The sequence below is a fragment of the Eptatretus burgeri genome, chromosome 5 (assembly GCF_056783735.1).
Source record: "Eptatretus burgeri isolate ZD-2024b chromosome 5, Ebu_testis_v1, whole genome shotgun sequence".
In the NCBI taxonomy this organism is placed as follows: domain Eukaryota; kingdom Metazoa; phylum Chordata; class Myxini; order Myxiniformes; family Myxinidae; genus Eptatretus; species Eptatretus burgeri.
In genome coordinates, this window is record NC_140965.1 from 21,777,988 (window position 1) to 21,792,515 (window position 14,528).

Below are 14,528 nucleotides of genomic sequence, written 5' to 3' on the forward strand. Positions count from 1 at the left end.
CCCTTTTAGCTTTCAGATTTTTGTGAATAGAATCCCAGACAGCAGCAACATCACTCTCTATTAATATAAAAATAATGAATCCTGTGGTGAGGTCGTTGCTTTGAAACAACTTCCCTTCTCTTCCTGGGGAGAAAACCTGACTGAAGGCAAACTCAGATCATTCTACAAAGACTGCAAAAATGTGGTCCACTATCAGGAGAGCCAGAAAAGAACACCTATCCAACCTCAAGAATGAACTTTCAAACTTGTCTCCCTCCTCTAAAACTTGGTGGTACCTTGCAAAGTTGGTCTCTGGTGTATGCTTCCCTTCCATACCTTCCCTCTCTTCAAATGGCACCACAGCTGACTCCAAGTGCAAGAAGGCCGATTGGTCAATTCTGTTTCCTTCCAAATCTTGTGTCTCATTGATAGCATCATGTTGACAGGGTTAGTGGATTTTCTCTTGCTTGTGGAATTCCCTCCCTGAGTTGTCCTTCTTAGTCTTTCCTCCAATTCTTCAAGACTGCAGCCGAGTTCAATTCCACATCTCAGCATGAGGGCTGACAGTATGACCTAGATTGTAGAAGTATGCACACTTGCCTCTCAGCTGTCTAACCGAGGTTTGAATCCCGGTGATTCATCAATGTGTGTGCTGTCTCTTGGATGGACATTAAACTGGAATCCCCCCCTCTCCTCTTTCCCTCATCCTTCTCACTCCCACCTCCCCACCCAGAGTGTATAGCGTTGTTTGGTGATGCATCACTCTCTCCACCCCCCCCTTTCCTTGCTCCCCCATTTCTCACCCGATTCTAGCTCTCCCCCCTCCTCCTTCCTTGCTTCCCCTCCCTCCTACCTCCACCTCCCCTCTCCCTCCTTACGCTCCCCACTCCCTCCTCTCTCTCCTCCTCCCTCCTCTGTCTCCCTTCTCCCTCCCTCTCCCACCCATCTTCCTCTCTCTCTCCCACCCATCTCCCTCTCTCTCCCACCCATCTCCTTCTCTCTCCCACCCCTCCCCCAAACCTCCTTCCTCCTCACTCCCACTCCCTTCTCTCTCCCTTCCCCCTCACATCCCAGCCTCAACCTTCCTCCCTTCCTCTTTCACCCCTCCTTTCTACCTACCAACAACACCAGATCCCTCCTCCCACAACACTCCCCTCTCTCCGGACACACACCACTTCCCCTCCCTCTCCTCCCAACTCCCTCCCCTCCCAACTCCCTCCCCTCCCAACTTGCCCTCCTCCCACCTCCACCCTTCCCCTTCCTCTGAAAAAGTATTTTTTGTAGAGTGAATATTAAAGTGTGTGTGCACATAATAGCTTTTAAAACATAGGGGCAATACCCTTGGGCACTCAACTGGTCGTGGCTGGACAAGACAACCAGGGAACCACAGGCAGACATGGATGACCCACAAAATATGTACCGGAGAAGAAAGTAAATACCCATGGATGTTTTTTTTTAATGACGTGAACAGACCTTAGTACATCACGGGTGATGAAAGTGGTAGTCAAGTTTCATCGGAATTGTATGTGTAGTTTCTGAAAAGAAAGCAAATCCCTCTTTTGGGGGCAACCGCCCTATGGATCCCCTTAGACCCTGATTTTATTAAATGATGCGAACAATCTTGGTACATGACAGGTGATAAAGGTTGTGGTCAAGTTTCATTGTAATTGTGTGTAGTTTTGGAGAAGAAAGGAAATACATATTTTGGGGGGCAAACCCCCCCCCCTTTACACCCCCATAAACCCCAACCTTTCTTATGTCATGAACAAACTTTGGTACATAATGGGTGATGAAGGTTGGAGTCAAGTTTCATTGGAATTGCATGTGTTGTTTCTGAGAAGAAAGCAAATACCTCTTTAGTGGGGCAACCCCAACGTGAACTCCCCCCATAGATCCCCACAGACCCAGCTTTTGTTGTTTTTTATGCCATGAACAAACTTTGGTACATCATGGATGATGAAGGTTGTGGTCAAGGTTCATCAGAACTGCATGTGTGTAGTTCCTGAGAAGAAAGCAAATACCTATTTTGGGGAGCAACTCCCCATGGACCCCGTTCAGGCCCGATTATTTTTTTTTAATGCCATGAACAAACTTTGGTACATACATGGTTGTTATGTTTGTGGGGTAGATGAAGGGCTATCATAAGAAAGATAGGATTGTATAGAGTTGTTTGGTCCGTGGACGGGTCAGAGATATCTCAATGTAATTAATAGGGAGACTTTGAGCTTCAGTGGTACTTGTCACCACACGTTGGGGTGGTGTGGTGTTAATTTGGTATGGATCAAGGATAATTTCCCCAGTTTGTAACTGCTTCCCTATGACTTTTTCCTTTGTTTTTATAACCAAAACCATGATAACAAATAAGCAAAACGTGCCGAGGAGGCAGAGGCCCCGCCTTCCTGGGTTTTGTGCGAGCAGGCCACTCCCCAGAGGCGGAGGTTTGATGGCGGTGATGTGAGACGCATGAAGAGGAAGTGGGCATGGGAGGAGCAGATCGGATAGGAAGGTTGCGGAGTAGTAATCCAGGGAAGCATGCAGTCAGGAGAGGATGTTAGTCAGAAGACACATAGGATTTCGCTTTTGCTCTCGGCACGACGAAGGTTGCACGATTCTCCTGTTCATGCTGTGTGAATGGGCTCGCGTGCTGAGCAGGTCGTTGGCTGTTGACGGTTCGGCTGAGCTGTGAAGGGTGTATGTTTCTGAGTCGGGAAGGAGAGCGTGTCTCGAGGCCTCATGGGACCTCAGAAATCGTCTCGTCATGTGGGCCATCGTTGTGAACCGACCGGGTGCAAGAGAGGAACGGTCGGCAAATTCGCTCGTGAAATGAAGCTGCATGGCAGTCTCTGATCCTTGGTGTTAATTACAGCTCACGAATTGCGTGATGTACGTTCTTTCCGCAGTGAGAAGGCAGCTTGGCGCCATTTTGTTTGGCGTGTCGACGAAGCACCTCGATTCAAAGCTCCCTCAAGACCATCTCTGGCACACAGCTCAGTGCCGGAACAAAGGAGCGATTTTTCTTTCGTTCATTTTCCACTTGTCTGTATTTTAGTCTGCGTGGAGGCATCTCAATTAGATTTAGATTTAGTTTGCCACACGTTTTCCTTTCATTATTATAATTTGAATCATTGTCATTGTACATATTTGATTATTGTTATTAAATTATTATTTAGTTAATTCGATTTGCTTGTGTCTGTGTATTTGTGCCGTTCTGGTGCAGCGCTTAACTATTAACTCCCGCGTGCGCATTAATCTCAGAGAGTGTCGGCTGTGGGCCTCTAAGGGAGAAGTTTGGCCATCTATCCAGGAAGGGTAAAACCCCCTGGACATGACATGGTGTTGAACGTTGTGGAAAAGTTTAATCGAAATCGTATGTGTTGTGTTAGAGAAGAAGTTGGAAGTATTTGTAGACGGGCGGATGGATGGACGACACGCCATCCCAAAAGCTCCACAGAACTACGTTCCAGGTAAGCTAAAAAAAAAAGTAAAAAATATTTCTCGGCAATTTTCCCAGCGGTCTACCGACTAATTAATTATTATAGTCAGCAGACTACCCACCCCTTGAGTGGGTCGAGTTTGTGCATTACTTCCTGAAATGTAGTCTGTGTTTTGTAAGAAGACTGTAGAGTGTAGATGTTTGTGTGGTGTGCGTTTAAATGGTTCAGGATGGTCTCAAAGGTACGTTCCAATTGCAGTTAGTGCATAATGGGGTCGAAAGCGTCTCAACTGACTGACTGACTGACTGACACGACACACAGTGACATTTATCTCTTCTAATAAATGGCAGTGTCTATGTGTGTGCGTGCGTGGGTGTGTCCTCCATTACTCCAAAACTATGAAACCTGACGGCTTGAAACTTTGCATGTATACAAAGGGAACTCCAGGGGAGTGCATGAGTGAAAATTGAGTGTTTGGATTAGTTAAAACACCCCTTTAGAAGATAAGTAACGGCCTTATTTAATTATACTTTACCAAGGCTCGTCCTTGATCACCTCACTGTCTCTCACTGGGGTTATAATTCACCTTATTTTTTTAGCCTGCTTAACAATGCCTTGACTTGGACCCAACAATTTATTGACGACTCGCAATTACAATTACATATTAAGGTGGTGGGGGGGGAGTAAGAGGGAGAACAGAGAGAGAAAAAGAAGAGGGGAGGGGGAGGAGAGGCGGGTAGGTAGCAGGGGTGAGCTAGGAAAGGAGGAAGAGCGCGGAACAGGGTGGGGAGAGGGGCGCCTCACCAAACGTCGCTATACACTCCGAGGGGCAGGTTGTGAGAAAGGAGGATGGGGGAGTGAGAGGAGGGGGGAAGTGGTGAAGGGGAAGGGGTTTGGGAGGAGGTAAGCATGAGTGTAGGGGTTCTCAACTTATGTTTCGGAGTGGGACTTGTGGAGAAGGGGGTGGTGGGGTAGTGCAGGATTGAAGGAAATGGGGGACGTCAAAAGAGTAGGTTAATACAACATGTGGTGACTGCCAGGAGATGTCTATGGGAGTGGAGACGGGAGGGGGTAAGAGTGAAGGGATGTGGAGGGAAGGCAGCATGATGGGAAGGGAAGGGAAGGCAGCACATTGGGAGGAAAGGCAGCGTGAGGTGAAGGGAATGGAAGGCAGCATGAGAGGAACGGAAGGCGGGGTGAGGGGCACGGAAGGGAAGGAAATGTGAAGGGAGGGATTGGAAAGGCGATAAAACGTGCCAAAACAGCAACATTTTCTTTTTAACTGCCGGGTTCCACATAAAACCAGGTGGGAGCATTTAAAACTCATGCTATCTATCTGGCAAAGGCATGCCTGAATGCATGCATGCTCACACATGCAGCGAACTTTGCACCCCTTCCGTCGATTCCCTCTGAATCCGATTCGTACACGCTACCCTTTGGAAAGGCAGTTTTAAATTCAAAACTAAACCATCAGTCGTTAACAGTCCCCTCAACAGAGGGGAGGGTGGGGAGCAGCAGGAAAGAGGGAGAGAGAGGGTTAGGGGTGGGAGAAAGACGGATAGGGGTGGGAGAGAGAGGGGGGTAGAGGTGGAAGAGAGAGAGAGGGATAGCGGTGGGAGAGAGAGGGATACGGGTGGGAGAGAGAGGGATGGGGTGGGAGAGAGAGGGATAGGGGTGGAAGGGAGAGCAATAGGGGTGGGAGAGAGAGGGATAGGGGTGGGAGGATGCGGGGGGGGAGGGCATGGGGAGCGGGAGGAAAGAGAAAGAGAAATGTGGGAGTAGATAAGACCAAAGCTCACTTTGCCATGATATTTAACCCCCTGGGGATCTTTGACTGGTCGAGGGTTAAATATGACCATCACCGCCGCGCCTCAACACAGAGTGCCGTTTCCTGTGTGTTTTGTATTTTACGGCGATGGCCCCACTTCACACAGGGGCAGCAAAGGTTTCATAGGCTTGTATTATGTCCTCCTGAACAAGATAATATGGGCAACTGAGTGAAGTCGAACACAATGACCATTTCATCGAAAGTATGACAAGGCAGAATGCAGTCATTGCTGCTGTGTTTGCCAATGCTCTTGCTTCTTGCTGTTGAGCAGGTTCAGTTGCTCTGGAAGCAGTCATTGTTGCTGTGTTTGCTTCTTCTCTTGCTTCTGGATGTTGCGGAGCTTTTGCTGCTCTGGATATTTGTTATTCCTGGTGTTTTTTTGTTTTCTTTGTCCACTTCTATATTCCTCTCCTTATGTCTTTCTTCTTCGAATATCTGCCTCTTTTTCCTTCTCAACAATGCCTGTATTTGGAACAGGACTCAAAAATTCATTTGTGATAAAGTTTTTTTTCCACTTTCTTCACTCATCTATCTATAATTCCAGCAATCTCTGTGTGTCTGTCTGTCTGTGACTGCTGTTTCTCGACAACCACTGGTCCGATCTAATTGAAACTTGCCAGGTATATTGCTGGGGTCCTGTGGATGTGCCTTTTCAAGGTTTGATATTAATCGGACAAGTGGTTCCCAAGTTATGGCCATTTATTTACCAAACCAATGACAGGACATGGTGCTATGACGTCACAATTCTTCTTCTTCGTTTGATATTCACCTCGCTACACCGTGTTGGGGTCTTCTGCACAAGAGACTTCTTCAGCCATGGTCAGTTCTACGTGGCAGCCAGTAGAGTTGGCAGATCCAGCAGCCTCCGCATTCTTGCCCTGGACGAGGAAACAAAGTAGCGCCGTTTCCTCAGCAATGTTGTTTATGAAGAGGTGCTAACGAGATAAAGGTGTGTACATGTAGACAATTTTTATTATTATTTATTTATTGAAGAAAAATTGTTCTGAAAAAAAATATCAAAAAAAGTGCACAACTAATTTTTGTTTCCAAGTGTTAAAACAATGTGGACTTTGGAAGTGTTAAGGAATTCAGCTCGACTCAACATGCTTGCCACCAAAATGAATCTCAATTTGGTGGTATGCTTTGCAAACTATTTTTTTTTAAACTATTTTCAAACTAAAACCATTCGAACATGGAAAAGCTAATGACACTGCACTTTCAGGTCTCCTACAAATCCTACCCTGTCGCCTCACCATGGCGTAGGAGTGGCAATGGGTCAATGGCAGCGAATGTCATGGCGAGCAAAGACAGGGAGGTAAACTTGATTTTAATTTGGATTTTAATTAAATCTGTGTGTATAAATATCACAGCAGTTGTTACTTCAATGCAAGCGATAATCTGTGGAAAGCATGTGAACATTCCGTACGGGCACGCACTACTTCCGGATAGTGATGACTTACTGTATTCTAATAATTTCTCGATTTCTTATGCGCATTTATAGATAAACACAATGCCCCAATCCAGTCGTCATTTACGAGAGCGAAGGAACGGCCTGTGTAGTTGTTTGAAAGTTGTTTTTTTGTTTGTGTTTGTTTTTTGCACGTACGGCCACACACGTACGGCCACGCATGTGCGGGCATGCGAGAGCGAAGGAATGGCCTGTGTGGTTGTTATTTATGGCACGTGGTTTGAAAGTTTTTTTGTTATTTTTTTCCACGTACGGCCACGCACGTACGGGCACGCACTAGTATCATCAAATTCCAGATCATCACACATAAGATCACTGGATACATTGCAGTGCTTATAAAAGCCCAGAGATGCCAGTGTTTATATGGCAATATTTCATTTCCGCACATGCCATAACCTCTGGAATGTCTTAATCTGAGTCGAATTTCAAAATTTGAACTTTTTTGTGTTGACTTCAGCATTTGTTCTGACTGCTAAAAAAAAAACAAAAAAAAAACAGTGTTCATTTGTCCAATTCAGACATTGCCTGACATTCCGGGATTCTCCATGTGCATGATGTCAATATGACCGATCGCGAATCGCTTGCCAAGAAAGCCGTTCCTTATCAACCATTTCATTGGAGTGTCTGCTTGAGTGCTAAAGCCACTTGACGAGCACTCTGCAATATTCGCACTGTCACTGACTATATCGATTGACTTGAACAAAGTTCAGGGCTCACTCGCCTGCGTTTGGCACCACGACCGCATTTGGCTCCGCATTGTCATGCGGTATGCCAGGCAGTGCTTGCTCGCTGAAAATGTGCAATTGTATTTTCGACCACATTTCCCTTTTTTGTATGATCTTTCATTACACGACCCGTCATTTTGACATAAATAGATAAAAATGTATTTTAAAAAGAATAGGAGAAAATTTATCCCTTCCTCTTCCCACAAAGGAATTTTCGCAGGGTGTATATTGAAGTGAACATGTACATAATAACATCCAAAAAAAGAATTAAAAAAAAATCTCAGGAATTTCACCGGCAGCATTCCAACTAATTAATTACATATGCAGCAATCCATTCCACCAAGCTGATTTTCATCACCTCGAATGTTTATTTACTTCACATAATATGGAAGTTCATGTCTATCCCTTTGTTTATAAGCCTTGAATAAGCAAGAAAAGGACTTCAAGGAGGGTTAATGTCCTAAAGTTTCAAAGGCAGTCCGATTCATCAGTGTTTGCTGTCCTTCTGAAAGATGTAACACTGAACATCCTGTCTGTTTGCATGACTGTGGGATTGAACAAAATTGGGTACACTCAAACAGTACGTACCCTTTGTAAAGAGATTATAACAAGAGCTTTCCTTGAGGGATGAGACGAGCACTGCGACTGTGACGCTGTGTGACAGCGTAACACAGCGATCTTGGTAAGGAGGACGTCATGCTGCGACTGTCATGCAAAACCACTATCACGGAATTGGAACTCTCCGAGGCGGTAATAAAGGCAATTTATTAAACAAAGTAGTTATTAAATAAAGGTACATTTTAGTTGTAATTAAAATAAAACCGATTCTTTGGCGCTGCCTTCCCTTCCACTCCTGTCACACTTACATCCTCCAAAACCGTCTCTCCACGCACAACACTTTGGGAAGTGTTCGTGCCTTTATTTAATTACAACTAAAATGCGACAAACTCAAAAAACACTTCACCAGAGTCAAATTTCAAATTCTATTGAATTTCAAACTGCAGAATTAAGCTCAGCAGGAGGTGCGACTGCTTAAAAAGTGTTAATTTGCTAAACAAAAAAAAAGTGTCTCCAGATGTCTCCATGCGATGTTTAGTTTGACCAGGCATAACTTAAGCACTATTCCAGCCACATGATTACTTAAAAACCATTGATGATACAAACACAACACTTACCTCAATCTTCTCAGGAAACACCCGTCTCTCCAACAGATGCAGGCAAATGGTCCAAACCCAGCTCATTGTCCCTGTGAGTGGGTCAACAATCAAAGGTTTTGGAAATCAATAATTTCTCAAAATATTCAGATTTCGACACTTATTTAGTCCACAAATCCGATTCTCAAATCCAAAATAATATTTAATTATGTACTTGAATTAGTCCATGATAGTGGATCGTGTTTCCAAGGCAAGGCATGTTTGATGAGGCCGAATCAAAATGGCGGATGACAAAGACCCCTGTGAGGAAAATTTGGGCTGACCAAGGATAAGCCTTTCATGGTAAGTTGTTAATTATGTTAATTATCAGAAGAAAACTTCTTTCTTGACTTCAGCAGTTGTCGCGGCTGCCAAAAAAAGTGTTAATTTGTCCAATTCGGACATTGCCTGACGTTCCGGGCATCTCCTGGTGCGTGATGTCAATATGACCGATCGGCGATCGCAAATCGCTTGCCAAGCCAGCCATTCCTTGTCAACCGTTTTGTTGGAGTGCTTGTTTGAGTGCTCAAGTAACTTGGAGTGTGTTCTTCAGTGTTTGCACTGTCACTGAGAATATCGATTGACTTGAACAAAGTTTAGGGCCCACTCGCCTGTGTTTGGCACCGTGATGTCATGCGGTAATTCCCATGCCTCCCATCCCACCTCCACCTACACCCCCCTCCTACTCCCACCTCCACCCCCTCCTCCTCCCACCTCCACGCTTCCCCTCCTTCCTTCCACAAAATATTTTTTGCAGGGCAGAAATTAACATGTACATAATAACTTCTAAGAATATAAGAAAAAATACAGTATATTTCTGGGCAATTTTCCTGTCAAACCACAGACATTAATTATTATAGACAGCAGACTACCCAACCTTTGGGTGGGTCAAATTTGCGCATTATTTCCTGAAAAATATGCAATAATTCTTTTGTAAGAAGAGTGTAGACGTTTGTGTGGTGTACGCTTAAAAGGTTCTCAATGGTCTAAACTCTAAAGGGTGCTTTCCAATTGTAGTTAGCGTCTGAAGGGTCAAAAGGGTCTGAACTCTCAACATGTCAAAAGAGTCTGATAAGCACCAAGTGGCCTAAATCTCCAAACAGTAGATAGGAGAGACAGAACATGTGAGATGATAGCTAAACGTGGCTTGCAAGATAGTCTGTATGTGTAATTACTATGTCGATGGTCAATCTAGAGTTCAACCTACTGAGTGAGCTCTTCACTCTGGCTGGACCCTCCTCCTCCTCCTCGTCCAGCCCTCCACACTCACAAGCAGCCGCATTGCACCCAGGAGAATATGCTCTGACCTCGTCAGGTGGAGAGTTACTGACTCAAGACTGTGGCCAAGGCTGACTGGCGAAGACTACTCTGATCCTTTTATAGCTATTTGTAGAGCCTGGGCAAAGGAGGAGCCAAAGGTCAGATCAAAACGCTCTGTAAGGGTCTCAAAGCACTCCCATTGGTGCGCAGATGCCTCCCCGAGAAGTAGCCTTGCCCCACGAGGCCCCGAAATCCAAAGATGACCTCATTTACCCCTGAACCTCGCCATGCGATGGGGGCTCCGAGATCAGCATGAGCTGCGGGTTTTTGGGAGCGCTCTATGGAAATGAACATGTGCTGGGCTTCGAATAAGGGTTGCTATTTAGCGGAATGCCAAGGCAACTCAGGTGACGTTGAGTGGACCCAGCACATTCTTGCGCTCCGAGCTATGTGCCAAACTGTTCTGACCACAAGCATCCGTCATGGTGAGTCATGTCCATTGTTCCCTGACATCCTTGGGGAACTCTCGTAAGTTTCCGGTGTCTTGACTGTGGTTGTGGCGTTTCATAGCGGTAGTGGTGAGGTCGTCGAAGCACTATGCAGTTTGTGGTGAAGAGGTTGAAGCGGTTGTGGTGAAGTGATTGAAGCGTTTGTGGTGAGGAGGCATTTGCGGTGAGGAGGCGTTTGTGGTGGAGAGGTTGAGCGTAGGCGATTGTCGTGATTTTTAGGGAGGAGTTGTGGTGGTCGTATGAAGGTTGGAGCTTTGAGATAAGAGTACTGAGGAGTCTCAAATGAAAAGTCTGTTGTGGAATAGCGTACAGTTTGAAGGGGGCCGCTGTGGCATATAGTCATGGATGAGGCTCTCTATTGACGTCACCAATCGGTCTGTGATGTGCAGGCTTGCTTGAAGGAGAGGTTGTGTGTGCAAAGTAAATAAAAATACATGAATGCAATTAAAGAACTAACGAAAAGCCCTCCAATACATTTTGTCCCATTAACCCACTGGACATAAGAGAAAGACTATCTGAAACGGATACTAATTAAATAACTGCCTAAGGACCACTATATGTTGGGTGCATTTGCCTTGAGGAGTGTTGGTTTCACAGAACTGCAACACTACCCCCCTCCCTTTTACTAGACTCATCCAGAGTCGCCAAGCCATCGTTTAGCATGTAGGTGTCGTTTCCCTCAAACAATTTACCAACAGGTCCCCGAGTGTCACATTTCAAAGTTCAATACATGTCCCCAAAAATTATAAACCCAATGCGTTGCATAACTAAGCGAACTGACTGACATGGACAACCTCACGCTACATTTATGGAATTTTGAACTAAACAGATAAGCAGTGGGCTTTCATTAATAACTGTGTACATTTGTAATATTTATATTACCCATGGCCCAGAACCTGCAACTCAAGGAAGAAGAAAAACATGGAGGGGCAGCCGCAAATGTCCAAAAATGCAAAGTCTTGGTTGCTCTCATTGGCCCTCTCCCACTAGGCTGCTGGAGGCAGCTTACCCTATCAAGGCAGGCCATAGCCGTCTCAGCCCACATTAACTGGCCTATATATTTGCCCTCTTCCAGGCTGCTCACCTGCAGTCCTCAGTGGCGTTGCTGCCTGTATAGTCGTCTGTGTGGCGTGGCTGCCCACTGACAGTCCTTGTGGCTCCGTCTTCGACCCTCTCCGGGATTTTGGAAGTTGGCGTGGTCCTTTTAAGCACATGATGAAGGTGAGCAAACACGCAAAAGCAATGGCATGGCATGTCAAAGGTAGTCAAGGTAAGGCAAAGACAATCAAGGAAGGGCAAGGTGGGGCATTCCATGTCAAGTGTACACACCCTCCCGACACTAATACCTCATTTTCTCCCCATATGTTGGTCATTTATTCACTTGGGTGAAAAAACTCAAAATACCAACTTTTAGACTTGTGGGCCCATCGGGGCCCATTTTAGGGGCCCCCAAATTTTGGTGCCCCCGTCTGCCCCACAATCTTCCAGAGGCCATATCACAGGTTGCAATGGTCCGATTTGGCTGATCTTGGTATCAAAATGCTCGTAAAAGCGAGATCTTTCAAATCGCCTAAAGTAAAATCACTCCGAAACAGTAATTCAAAAAGTTATAGTTTGGGGTGCCCTTTGACCTTGGGCCCCCGCTCCCCAGCCAAACCGATGGTCCCGATTTTTTCGTGTGAGAATATCTCTTCATATACTCCAACACCTCAGCATAAATGAAAATGGGATCCCAATGGGTTCACGCATGGCAAAGATTTATGTTGGGGGACTCGGGTGCTGGACACACAAAACGCCACAATACATCGCACAATATTTGAACACAAGATTTGCAATACACTATATCAGTATATTGTACATAAATGCATGTGCATGTGGAAAATTTATGGAAAATTAAAAACAAACAAATTAAAAACTAACAAACAAAACAATTAAAAACAAACTACAATTCTACAGCTTGTACATAATCTACAGGACATCACACCTTATTCAATAAAGTGTGATGTCCTGTAGATTATGTACAATCTGTAGAATTGCAGTTTGTGGAAAGATCAACATTCCAACAGTTTGAGTCTGCCAATCTGTGGTCCCAATTCCCCCTGGGGAGGGGGGGGGATTCCCCCCTGGTTGAAAACCCCTGCTCGAGAATCTATTATTGGTTCACGAAAAAATATTTTTATGAAAAAAATAAGTGACCACTATATTCGTTATTGTTGTGTGTCTGTCTGTCTGTCTGTCTGTCTGTCTGTCTGTCTGTCTGTCTGTCTGTCTGTCTGTCTATCTGTCAGTCTGTCTGTCCCGAGCATAGCTCCGTGAGTTTTGATCCGATCCTGATAAAATTTTGGTGGGAGGTTTATATCATGATCGAGTTGTGTTTTCCTGAGAATGGGCGTGGTGCGCCCATTATGGGCGGAGCAACGCCCAAAAAGATGTTTTTTTGGGGGTGGCCGATTTCAATTTGCATCTTCTCCTAGGGGGTTTGTCGAATCTGACTGGGGTTTCGGTATTTGGTTAGCCCAATGGCACCTGCATAGCCCCACGGAGCTCGATTTTTCATTTTCGTCACAAGGTCACGAACTTAGAAAATTGCGAATTTCGACATAAAAATCATACGACTGCCCAAACTTTGAGAGCTGGGATGAGAATATTTTGAATGCATAATCTTGAGGTCATTCCCCACCCAAAGTCTTGAAACCATTTTGCTCTATCTCAAACACCTTGCCCATGGCGCCCCCTTCAAGTTTGTTTTTACGCTGATTTCATCAAATTATGGATAATCCGAGGAGTGCGAAATGCCATATAGCCTATAAGACGTTATATTGTTCCTGGAATGTTCCAGAGGAAGTTTTGCACCAAAGGTCATAATCCTTGACCCTTGACCTTTAAAGTTCACAAAGGTCAAATTTTCAAAGTGGTGGGAATCGAACCGGGTTTTCGACCTTCTTCGACGAACTAACTCCAATAAGCTATAGCACGTATCCTGTTTCCTTATTTTAATGTCCACAACATTGTTTTGTGACCTTTGAAGGTTATGCAAAAGTCAAATTTTTAAAGTTGTTGAACGAAACCGGGTTTTCGACATTTTGCAGCTGATAACCTGTCACTCGTACCACATCATGTTGATCATTTTTATAACTTGGTCAAACATTATCACATTGTCTCATCCTTGACTTCTGAAACAATCTACATCGTCAAATACCGCTCGTGAACCATCGTCATCTTCAGACTTGTCAAATCTATATTTGCACTGTCACTGAACATATCGATTGGCTCGAACAAAGTTCAGAGCCCACTTGCCTGCCTTTGGCCCCACAATTTCATGCGGTATGTCGGGTGGTGTTTGCTTGCTGAAAAAATGCAATTTTATTTTACAATACGTTTCCCCTTTTTGTACGAACTTCTTTCATTATACGACCCGTCACTTCGGCAAAGATAGATATGTCGTTTGTTCAACCATTTCATTGGAGTGCTTGCTTGATAGGTTAAGCCACTTGATGAGCGCCCTTTAAGATTTGATGGCGATACTACTGTGCGTTTCTCCGTGGGGACATTTCCGGAGTAAGGAGGGCAAAATTAATTAGATGATTACAATGAGGAGAAAAATGTTTTCAGTTGTTGCAAAGGAATGAATCGCCACATCATGACAAGATAGCCGAGAAGAATGCACGCTTGCTCCAAGCTTTCTACCCTGGGTTTGAATCCCGACCCAGCTATAAACTGTCATCCCGGTGTTCCACAAGCAGGGAGATGCAAGAGTGCGTGTGCCGTCTCTTGGATGGACGTTAAACTGATCGTCACATCTGCCGGAAGCCCCCATATTCTCTCCCCCATCCTCCTCGATCCCACCTTCCCCTCTAGGAGTGTATGGCGACGTTTGGTGAGGCGTCTCTCTCCCCACCCGCCCCCCCTCCTCGCTCTTCCCACCTTCCTAGCTCCCCCACAGCTCCCACACCCTCCTCTCTCCCCCTTGCTCCCCCTCCCTCCTCTCTCCCTCCACACTCCCTCACCTCTCTCCCACCCCCTTCGCTTTCCCTCTCCCTTACGGCGACGCCAGATCCCTCCTCCTACAGCACTCTCACTCCGAACTCCCACCCCACTACTTCCCCCCCCTGTTCCTCCCACCACACTCCCC

General features: G+C 45.5%; 1 long non-coding RNA gene across 1 annotated transcript in view; it reads right to left on the reverse strand.

Moving 5' to 3' along the window:
• Window positions 1-5,224: 5,224 nt before the first annotated feature.
• LOC147026038 (uncharacterized) overlaps window positions 5,225-14,528 on the reverse strand; it is a 38,563-nt gene continuing 29,259 nt past the window's right edge. The window contains exons 5-7 of the long non-coding RNA XR_015058091.1: window positions 11,481-11,597; window positions 8,610-8,680; window positions 5,225-6,119 (exon numbers count right to left, since the gene is read on the reverse strand). This is a non-coding gene — a long non-coding RNA (uncharacterized LOC147026038). The remainder of the gene's footprint in view (window positions 6,120-8,609; window positions 8,681-11,480; window positions 11,598-14,528) is intronic.